Below are 12550 nucleotides of genomic sequence, written 5' to 3'. Positions count from 1 at the left end.
TCGGCCCGCTCGCGCCCACACACGACCGAACATGTATGCTGAAACTGGCCCGCGGACCAGTTTCAGCATACATGTTTGGTCGTGTGTACGGGGCCTCAGCCTTTAAAATTAGCACTTTAGATTTCTCCCATAGACTTTAACAGGGTGTTCCACGGCTTTTCGAATTTGCTGCGAACACCCCAAATTGTTTGTTGTTTGCTGAACAGGCGAACAGGCAATGTTCAAGTCGAACATGCGTTTGACTCAAACTCGAAGCTCATCCCTAGCAGTAATGGAGTAGTGTAGAGATTGCAGACACTCTGGGCCAGATTCACAAAGCACTTACGCCAACGTATCTAGAGATGCGCGGCGTAATTGAAAAATGCGCCGCGCGTATTTATGCGCCGCATCCTCAAAACGAGATACGCCTGAAAACCATTTTTTTCCGTCTGACATAAAACGATTACACCGGCGCATCTTGGAGCGCAAAATACGCTAGACACACCATTGATTTGCTAGTTAAATATGCAAATGAGGGAGATACAGCGATCCACAAAAGTACGTTTGTGCGGCGTAGGCTACGCCCTGTGCGCATCTGCTAGTTTCCCGGCGGAAAGTTACACTTTATAAAAGGTGCCTTAACTTTGCACCAGCTGTGTAAAGGTCAGCTAAAGCAACACCGTTAGGGAAGAGCTGAGCACACACACTTGCAGGACAACAATCTGTATGCCAACATGCCAGGGGCATCCATGCTCATAGCTATACTAGTGAATTTAGAGGCACGCAGAAGGAGGAGGGAACAGAGGAGGAGGAGGAGGAGGGCACAGGAGAGGATATACCGCACACGCCTAGATGTCTTTGGCATGCCTGCTTCTGAGGTGTATCGCACCTTCAGATTCACCCCTGAAGCCATCATGGAATTAACCAGAACCCTGCAGGATGACATCACCAGCCAAACACACCGCTCACATGCACTGGAGCCACTGGTCAAGGTAGTGGCAACACTCCATTTCCTTGCCACTGGCTCTTTTCAGCGCACAAGTGGATTGTTGGCTGGGATGTCACAATCCTCCATTAGCAGATGTGTGCACCAGGTTGTCCCCGCAATCCTGAGACGCATGGCCAACCAAATCATCAAACCCACCCAGGAGGACCTGCGGATGAAGACAATGACAGATTTTTACAAAATTGCCAGATTCCCATGCACACATGTGGCACTACAGCCCCCCATGAGACAGAGCACATGTACCGCAATCGGAAGCATTGGCATTCAATCAATGTACAGGTGATAGTGGATGCCCAATACCTCATATGGCACGTCCGTGCCAAACACCCAGGATCCAGCCATGACAGCTTCATATTCCGTCAAAGCGACATCCCAAGACAATTTGAACAGAACATGTATGGGGAAAGCTGGCTGCTTGGTGAGTGACATGGGTGTCACGTATGACTGCCCCCCCCATGATGCAGACATCACGAGGGGCACATGCATAATTAACATCCCCCTGTCTTTTCCCTTCCAGGTGACTCTGCATATGCACTTGGACCCCATCTCATGACTCCATTCCAGAACCGCCAAACCCCAGGAGAGGAAAACTACAATGCTGCACACATACGTACCCGTGCAGTGGTGGAACGCACCTTTGGCCTCCTGAAGTCCCATTTCCGATGCCTGGATAAGTCTGGGGGTACCCTGTTGTATTCCCCAAACTTTGTGTGCCAGATCATCGGTGCATGTTGCATGCTACACAACTTCGCAGTGAAAAGGGACCTGGAGATTGACATACGTGATGACCTGACCCCCGAACCAAACAATCCCCCCCGACTGAGGGTCCCCCATCTACTGAGGGAACAGCAGCCAGGAGACGCCTCGCAGAAGGCATCTTTGCACGTTAAACACACACATTAATCATGGCACAATGAGAAAGCATGCATGCACACCACTGTGGTCCCTAGCACACACACCCCACATCCACATTGAATTGGATTAGACCGAAGTACCCCGCATGGTACTAGGGAGCAGCAACGCTCCCGCCAAGGCTCCAATTATGTGACTGTGCATTCATACACCATTCACATGGACCTGGGATCACTTCTCCCTGGTTCTGGGGATCCCTACTCCACCAAAAATGAGGGTGACACCCCTTTTATGGCAAGAATGTCACCCCCAGATTCATACATCATTCACACACATAAAACAAATCATAATCACAGTAGAAATTCCTAAAAAACAAACAAAAAACAAAACAAAAGAACATCCACAATTAACAACGGCGTGAGCTACGCCTGAGCCGGCCACGGCCACGGGCCCTCAGGGGAGACTCATGGGGGGGAAGCAGGGGAAGGAGGAGCCTCCCCTGGGCTCTACCCACCTGCTGGCCTGCCCTCCAAGGCCACGGCTATCCTGTTCAGGCCCACAGTGAGGGCTGCCGTATTGGCCTGGACAGCCTGGGTATTGGCCTGGACAGCCTGGGTCAGGGCACTCACCTCCAGGGCCACGCCTGCTGTGGCGGACTGCAGGTCACAAAAACAAGTTATGACCGCCAGCGAGTTTGTGCTCAAATCATTGACCGACTCCTTAATGGCGGACAGGCTGTCCTCCATCTGGGCCAAAGTCCGGGTGACCTGACCCAGATGTTGGGTCTGATGGGCCTGGTCCCTCCGCAGATTTGCAGGCAGAACCTCGGCCATCCCCCTGGTCTTCTGGGTGGCCTTTCTGCCTGAAGATGAGGCTTGTGGCCTGGGAGGAGGGGAGCCCCCTGGGGGGGAGCCCTGTTGGGGGAGGAGTGGGAGGGGCTACCCCTGATGGAGGCCTGACTGCTGCCATCCAAAGGGGGAGCATCATCCAAAAGCCCAAGTACTTCCCTGGCAAGGTCCATCCGATTATCCTCAACCCCCCCCTCATCCTCCTCCCCCTCAACCTCCTCATGAGGTGAGTTGTGGCCACTCCCCTGCCCTGGGGACTCCTGCCTTTCTTAGGGCTCTACAGCAGCCTGATGTTCGGGGGTTGGTGCAGACTGGTCTGATGGCCCAGCAACCTCCTGGCCATCTGTGGATGACACAAAACATACACAGGTTGGAGGATCCACACACTTGGCACTTATTCCCTTCCCCCCCACACATGCTACTCGCCAGATAGAAAAAAAAACTTACCTGTCCTCACAACCTCCTCGGAGTCAAAGCCAGGCAGGCCCACCACTTGCTGGCTGTGGAAGCACTGGGCCACCGCACGCTCCTCATCAGTCCCCCTTAGGGTGCAAGGTGGTCCCCCTCCAGTGCCCCTGGCATGGGCAGTCACCTTGGCCAGCTTGTCACGGACCAAGCTCCTGAGATCATTGATCTTCTTTGCGATCCCACTGGGGGTCCTCGTCTCCCCCCCCGCATTGATCTCATAAGTAATCCCTGGATGATCGCCCTCTTCCTGGCCGGGGTGATGTCCCGGCTCTCAGGGTCATGCAAATATCGCCCAAATCGGGTGATGGCCCGAGCAAGGATTTGCTTCTCCTGAACTGAGAAGTTGAGCTTTCTTCTCTTTATTGCCATTTCACCACCAAACAGACACAAAAATCACACAGAACAAACAGACACAAAAATCACACAGAACAAACAGACAAAAAAAGACACAGAACAAACACACACAAAAAGACACAGAACAAACAGACACAACAAGACACAGAACAAACAAACACAAAAATCAGACAGCAAAAACCAGACACCAAAATCAAACAACACAAGCAGACAGCTAATACAAAATAAAAAAAAACACAGAAAAAAACAGACACAAAAAACACTCATAAAAAACACACAGCTACTACAATCTCCTACTTCAATAAATCTTTACTAGAACACTACTACACTAACCAATACACAGCCACAGACAACAGAACAAAAGCACCTTTGCTTCAGGAAGGGGAACACATGGATGTACTTTTGCAATGGAAGGGCATTTGTCTGAGGCTATTTAAGCACAGGGCATATCTCACTAATTATGCTTGGCCTATTTCCTATCTCACTGAATGCGTCGGGCCGAGTTCTGAGCATGCCCAGTGAGGTGCATATTCATGCGCGCATGCGCAGTACGGCTGGCTCTTTTCCCATTTGCATGGGGTCACGGCTCATTTCAATGGAGCACGCCCACTTCCTTCCCACTTTCAATTACCCCGCCTTACGCCTCGAAATTTAAGTTACGCTGACGCAAATTTGGGTGCAAATACTCTGTGGATACGGCACTTACGTCACAAAATTGAGCCGCCGTAACGTAAATGACATGCGTTACGACTAACTAAATATGCGCCGCTCTACGTGAATCTGGCCCTATGTCATCAACTTCTAACCATGCTAACAATTTAATCATTTAAACTTGAGCTTCTACCTCCCACAATGCACTGTCCCAATGCTGATATACGAGGTATGATCAGGTATAAGCTAGGTAGGAAAGGTGTACTTAAAAAGCAAGGATCTGGGCGAGGGTTCTGCCAGAAAAATGTATACTACTGTAAACAGTTACTGTATTTTTTTATTTCACAAATAACTTTATTGGGGCTTGCCAACATATCATAGATCATATAGGCAAGACAGACAACAGTGGGTTCAGAAAACAAAAATGTCAGTAACTAATTCCAGTGATCGTAATTAAATACCACTACCTGCAAATGTGGAGCATACTGTAATTTTTCTGTGCAAAGCTGCTTATGAAAATAACACTGTCCATTCCATATTTGCTGGGGAACATATTTTTATTGGGTCAGGATTATTATAAATCATAAGGCAACAAAAGTTGTGTTCTAGTTACTCATGCACCACAGATGCCCTACATGGCTTTAGTTTCTTAATGTGTTACTAAACCCACAACAGTAAAATCAGTCTGTAAATGCAGTAAAGCATGCTTGTTATACTTACTGTGGCATCTAAGGGGTTAATCCTCTGCATTGTGTAATAAGACTGTTGGATCTTGTATGTACAGATCCTCCCCTCCATGCACTGTCCCCCTGGACAAGTCCAGATAAGAGAGCCTTTGGAGTCAGGCTGCACATGCTCAGTTTGGTGAGTATTGCTAGATAATTTCATTTTTTCTTGGGGGAGTGCATGTGATCATCACAGGGCCAATCAGCACTGTCCACACATGCCCTGCAGCCTCATAGGACAGCTAAGTGCATTATGAAAACTCCCCCTACAAACTTCATCAGGAACTGATAGAAATCACAAGACGGCTATATACTGCTGATAGGAAAAGGTATTTAGCTGTTTATATTTACTAAAATAATAGCATGTTCATGTTCTGTGTGCTATGGGAGACCAAATATAGTGAATGCAGGGTCCTGGGTTTTGTAACACCTACATTTTTCCTGAAAGGTACTCACCCCCTCCAAAAAAACTATGTACAGAATACATACCTTGCTTACAAGTGTTTTCCAGCCAGTCAAATGTGGGATCTTTCTTTTTCTTGTTTTGCACCAGCAGTGGGTGGTTCTTATTATTGTACAGAACGGCACACTGGCAATTATTTTTTTTCTTAAAAATATATATAAAAACATGGTGTTGTACTATAAATCATTTATCCAGATAATTACAACTTCCTTAAAGTAGTTGTAAACCCCATTCATGAAATTTGACCGAAGCATATATATCTGCAGTGTTTACTTGTCTCTCTCCAAAGCTGAAAGTGCCATGTCTTTCTGCTGCTCCGTTCCTCTGTTATCAGCAGAGTCACTTCTGGAAAATTCTCTGACACATGAGATAACAGCAGCTGAAAATTTGTGTTGGGGAGGGAACTTAGATGGAGCTTAGCAGACTACAGATCTTCATGTTCCTTTGTTCCCATGCCTATGTGTGTACGTGTTGGAGGGAGGGGGGTGCCTTTCCTCCAATCAGCTCTCACACAGTGTAAAGCTAGATTCACACCTATGCATTTTCAGTGCTTTTTGCACTTTGCACTACAGAACATGTTCCATAGGAAACTATGTTAAATGGACTGTAGTGCAAATCTGCAAAATGCAAAAAGCACAAAAAAATGCATAGGTCTGAATACAGCCTTAGCAGAGACTCCAAACACACTTTTGGAAGAGGATGAAAGATTTATAACACAATCTGCACTTTCCAAAGAGTGTAGAAAGGGAAACACAGCAGATATACAAGTATAACTTACCGTATGTAGTGATAAGATACGTCGAATCACTGAACGTAACCTACGCCCAGCCCTATTCACATAGTACTACGTAAACGACGTAAAATACAACGGCTGTTCCATGGTCCATACCTTTGCATGGGATGCACCTGCTATATGTGGAATAACTATACGCCGGACGTAAGCCTTATGCAAACCGTGTATATTATGGGCCGGGCGCAACTACGTTTGTGAATCGCCGTATCTCCCTCATTTGCATATTTGCAATGAGGCGGTCAGTGTAAATATGCGCCCAAGATATGCCGGCGTAGGAAAGTTACGCCGTTCAGAGGAAGCCTATTTTCAGGCGTATCTAGTTCTATGGGCAGGGCGCATAGATATGACGGCGCACATTTACACTTACGTGATGTATCTGTAGATACGTCGGCGTAAGTGCTACGTGAATCCGGGCCACTGTGTATATATATACAATACAGACCAAAAGTTTGGACACACCTTCTCATTCAAAGAGTTTTCTTTATTTTTATGACTATGAAAATTGTAGATTCACACTGAAGGCATCAAAACTATGAATTAACACATGTGGAATTATACATAACAAAAAAGTGTAAAACAACTGAAAATATATTTCATATTCTAGGTTCTTCAAAGTAGCCACCTTTTGCTTTGATTACTGCTTTGCACACTCTTGGCATTCTCTTGATGAGCTTAAAGAGGTAGTCACCTGGCGCAGCACCCCATCACTCTCCTTCTTGGTCAAATAGCCCTTACACAGCCTGGAGGTGTGTTTGGGGTCATTGTCCTGTTGAAAAAGAAATGATGGTCCAACTAAACGCAAACCGGATGGAATAGCATGCCGCTGCAAGATGCTGTGGTAGCCATGCTGGTTCAGTATGCCTTCAATTTTGATTAAATCCCCAACAGTGTCACCAGCAAAGCACCCCCACACCATCACACCTCCTCCTCCATGCTTCACAGTGGGAACCAGGCATGTAGAGTCCATCCGTTCACCTTTTCTGCGTCGCACAAAGACACTTGGGTTGGAACCAAAGATCTCAAGTTTGGACTCATCAGACCAAAGCACAGATTTCCACTGGTCTAATGTCCATTCCTTGTGTTCTTTAGCCCAAACAAGTCTCTTCTGCTTGTTGCCTTTCTTTAGCAGTGGTTTCCTAGCAGATATTCTACCATGAAGGCCTGATTCACACAGTCTCCTCTTAACAGTTCTAGAGATGTGTCTGCTGCAAAAGGTGGCTACTTTGAAGAACCTAGAATATGAAATATATTTTCAGTTGTTTCACAATTTTTTGTTATGTATAAATCCATATGTGTTAATTCATAGTTTTGATGCCTTCAGTGTGAATCTACAATTTTCATAGTCATGAAAATAAAGAAAACTCTTTGAATGAGAAGGTGTGTCCAAACTTTTGGTCTGTACTGTATATATATATACTGTATATGTTTGGAGAGCGTTTACAACCACTTTAAGTATGTTTCTGTTAGTCTTGTATTTTAATGACAACATTATAGCAGATGGGCTCTTTTTGTCTTTAAACTTTGATATTTCAGTATACTACCTACCTTGTGTATGATGACATGACCTAAATTACCTTTTGATAAAGCACCAGTGTCAGTACATTTGTCAACTACTTTTTATTTATTATTTTTAATGCAGTGTAATACAATTTTCCAATATCACTGTTGATCAAACTTTCTAGTACAAAATGAAAAATAGCTTGAAATCTTGCCATAAATAAAAAGATTTAATGATACTATTGATGAATATTAGAGAAAAGCATGAACTTGTTTCATAGCAGTAAATTACATAGAGTTTTTCATTATAAAGATGCACCTTTAAGAAGCCTCTGAAATGATAATTTAAGCTGCAACCTATACATCAGACATAAGCAACAAGCAAATAATATCAACATTGGATATCAGTGCATCTTTAATACTGAACAGTACCTCCATTCTGTCAAGACAGCAAACAGGAATGATTAGCTTAGCTGTAAGTTATATAAAAAGCATGAAATTGTCATTTATAGATTACAGTAAGTGAAGGCACAGCCTCCTATTACTCAAAAAAACTTTAAACTTTCAACTTGCAGTACCGGTGAAAATAAATTTGGTTGCCTGTTAATCTAAGCTTTGGCAAGATACATGGTCAGAGAAGCATATGAATCATGAAAATGCTCCTACAAGAGGAGATATGAAAACACTTGATTTTTTCACTTGTATGGAATGGAGACTGACTTATTATATTTAAGCATGTGAAATGTTTCTATTCATATAATATAGACACTACATGACTTATTCTGTAATACACTTTACGGTTATCATTAGAGTTTGCTTGAGAAATTACAATAATAGTTGTTTACTGAGTGTCAACGTATCTGTCTGATCTTAGTTATCTGGAGGTGTCTTAGGCCTCATGTACACTGCTGCTGGTAAACAGACGTTTAGGAGCAGTTGGGCATTTTTTTTTTTTTTACTGCTCCTGAACTCTCCTCTATGTTATCTTATCAGTACATGTACACAGGGTCCGTTTACAGATATTTATAGGCAATTAAGTTTAGAGGTTCTTTTTGTAACGCAAAAAATGGGTTCAGAAGCTGAGTTTAGAGGCATTTCAAGCGCAAAACGCTTCTAAAGTAACTCACATTTAGCCGTATTTCGTTTACAGGCGTTTTTTTTTGTCTATTTAGAAAAAAGGATTCTAAAAGCAAACATAGCAAAACGCCACTAAACGTAGCATGCAAACGCGGCAAAATGGACGTTTTAACTTAGGGTACTATCTGTTACTTTCTGTCAAGTTAAATCTTTCAGAAGAGGTTGTAAAAACGTCCCATGTACATAAAGCCTTAAACCTGCAGGTGAAGCTGCACACCACTCCTGAAAAAGTGACAAGAGAAAAAAAACTATGGCTTTTAAAGGACAGTTCTGTACATAATTTTTTTTTCTGCTATTAAACAAAGTGGCCAGGGGAACCTGGGTTATGTCATTTACCAAATATGGGGAACTGTCATTTATTGATGAGAGTGCAGTGGGGAAGCATTGCCATGGCAGCATGCTGTCGGTCATCACTCATCGTGATTTATATTAGATCTACAAAACGACACAATTGACATTGGGTTTTAGTAGGGGGCATTGTTTTATTTATTTTACAGTATTTAATTTAAATAAAATAACGTTTTCTATGGTGTCTGAGTTTTTATTTACTATTTAATTTGTTGTTAATAAGTAACAAAGAGTGCTGTGTACCACTTACTTACTAATTTATTTAGGAGAAGTGTTCCCTATTTCTAAAACGGGCTTCTAGATTCTGATGAGTCCTCCTCCACAGACCTGTACATCTACCAGGCCACTGATATGGGGATGGGACTCTTGTCTGCATCAACAAGCAATGATCCCTCCAAATTTTGAGGGTATGTGGCCTGTTTTGATTTGGGGAGGGGGGTTGGAATGCACAATCTATTTCTGGGCCAGCCAGGCTACATACCTGTATTTTATGGGGTACGCTATACTGTTTTTTTTTCTTCTTAATAGAAAAGTACACATTAAGGATAAAATAAACAAAAATGTGAGGTTTTCTCTAAATTCACACCAGGCTTTAATCCAGTGGATAGGGACCTGTTCTGGATTTTGGGGGACCCCACATCCTTTTGTTGTATTCATAAGGGTCTGGTATTGATTTTAAAGGGGTTGTAAAGGTAAAAAATGTTTTCCGTTAATAGCTTCCTTTACCTTAGTGCAGTCTTCCTTCACTTACCTCATCCTAAGATTTTGCTTTTAAATGTCCTTATCTCTTCTGAGAAATCCTCACTTCCTGTTCTTCTGCCTGTAACTCCACACAGTAATGCAAGGCTTTCTCCCTGGTGTGGAGTGTCGTGTTCTCCCCCTCCCTTGAGGGGGGGTTATCTTGCTTGAGAAATCCATGGCAAGGTATCTTGTCTCCATTTAGTTGGAGGGGTCTGCAGAAGGGCCCCAAGATGTTTGCCCATAAGTACAGTGTGAATAGTATCCCTTGTTGTTCATAAAAAAGTCAATATAAAAAAACACACACCACGATAAAAGTCTTGTATTTAAAATGAAAGTAGGGGGAACACAATAGTGCCCCCTACCTATGGTAATTAGGAACAAATCAAAGAGGCAGTTCAAATGTACAGTTATTTAATTGGTTACTCACTGTCAGCTGATATTTTAAATTCTGGAAGATTCTACAGTTTGTCAGGTGACTCAACAAACCTATAGAAAGAAAGAAGAGGTTATAAATGACATCAGACCAACGGTTATACGTCAGAACAATGGTTGCAGCAGAATAAAAGGCATCACTCCCCTTGTCGCGGTCCATATAATAAGGCTTACCTGTGGGTAAAAATGGGAAAGCAGGGTATACAACCGCTTTAATCTTGAGGCTTTACCTTGTACATAAGGGTCTTCCACCAGCGGGACAGGACAAACCTGGGTGGGGTGATATGGATAGTATTTTGGCATGGTTCCCTGGAGCAGGTATCAAAGAAAAAGAACACTAGAGAGTAATTTATTTTCTTTTATAGGCTAATTAGAAGCTGGTCATGTGGGGTCAGGGTACTGAGATTACTCATCATAAGCTGACATGAGAAGGACAACACTCATTAGTTCATAAATGACCAAATGTGTAGTAATTAATTTCACTTCCCTGCCTAAATCTCCCACTGCGCTAAACCATGACCCCAGCCATGCCAAGCCATGAACTTAAATGTCATGACTTCATACACACCCCTAAATGCAATGACATCAGCATGTGCACTGTGGACATAATGTGGACATAAAACTGTGGACATTAAACAGCCCAAACAGTCTGCTATTACCATACCACAACTAGTGGTTGGAGCTAGAAATACCTGCATATCTACCACCAAAGCACACAGGGGAAGCTTCAGCCCAGTCATAATACAAACAGGGATAAGAAGGGGAAATGGGTACCAGCGTAAAACTTAGGCCTCATATACACGACCGAGGAACTCGGCGGGCGAAACACATCTTTTTCCTCGTCTAATTCTTCTTAGGCTTGTCGAGAAAATCGACGAGCCAATTTTCTCCATTCCCATCGAGGAAAAATAGAACATGCTCTCTTTTTGGCTCGATGAGTTCCTCGACAGTTCCCTTGATGAAAAATGTACACACGACCGGTTTCCTCAGCAAAAAATCTCTCCCACCAAGTTTCTTGATGGATTCTGCCGAGGAAAATGGTTGTGTGTACGAGGCCTAACAGGCTATGTGCACTGACCAGGACAAAATTGTTGCATCAAATGCATCACCACTAAAGTCCTATGAGATAGGGGTAGGGACAATTAATGGTGCACAGTCATGTCCATACTGCCTCCTAGACTAGTCTACTAATCCCAGGACAAATCAGAAACACTTCAGAGCTTAGAGGTCATACATATCGTTTTAAATAAAATACAACCATAAAACAATGTCAAAATGATGAAACTAAAACAAAAATATCATATTATAATAATTTTATTTTGTCTTCTGTATGGCATGCATTAATCAAATACCCCCTTCATCTTCATATACGCCTTGCTATACAGTAGCCTCCAATACTGTAATATGTATTATATCATAACCAATTTGTCTAAATTATGTAACCTAAGCAGTTTTCCAAATTATATGTGGTGATCATGGGAGGCAAAGCCTAATTAGTTGTGATTTCAATTAACAATAGATGTAGAGGCTCTTTGAAAGATTTTTTTAAACAGAGAACAAAGACTACTGATGTGTATTTCACATGCCCAGCAAGAAGATATCAGCTTTTAGCAGTCTAATTTTACAAGGCCAATTAAGAATGATCTGAGATCACTAAGTGTTTCTACAAAACCTTACAGTATATGAATAAGTATACATCTGAATATGGTATGCTTTGGCTTGATAAATATGTTGCGCGTGTGCAAATAACATGCTGTGACCACAGCCATATATAATAAAATTATCATTTCATTTAGGTTTCTTTGAAAAGTTTTTTTATATGGAATTTAAAGTGGTATTATATGCTTTAAAGTGGATCTAAAGGCAGATTTTTTTCTTATCTTAATGCATTTTATGCATTAAGATAAAAAAAAAACTTCTGTGTGCAACAGCCCCCCTCAGCATCCCTAATACTTACCTGAGCCCCATCCAGCGATGTTGCACGGGAGACACGGCAGTCTGGGACTCCCCCTCCTGATTGACTGAGACATACAGGGGGCACCATTGGCTCCTGCTGCTATCAATCAAAGTAGTGAGCCAATGGGGAGAGAGAGAGGGGCGGGGCTGAGCCACGGCTCTGTGTCTGAATGGACAAACAGAGCAGCGGCTTAGCTCGAGTGCCCCCAAAGCAAGCTGCTTGCTATAGGGGCGCTCGGCAGGAGGGAGGGCCCAGGAACACCGTCAAGGGACCCGAGAAAAGGAGGATATAGGCTGCTC

The sequence above is a fragment of the Rana temporaria genome, chromosome 2 (assembly GCF_905171775.1).
Source record: "Rana temporaria chromosome 2, aRanTem1.1, whole genome shotgun sequence".
NCBI lineage: Eukaryota > Metazoa > Chordata > Amphibia > Anura > Ranidae > Rana > Rana temporaria.
This window is presented reverse-complemented; position numbering follows the sequence as displayed.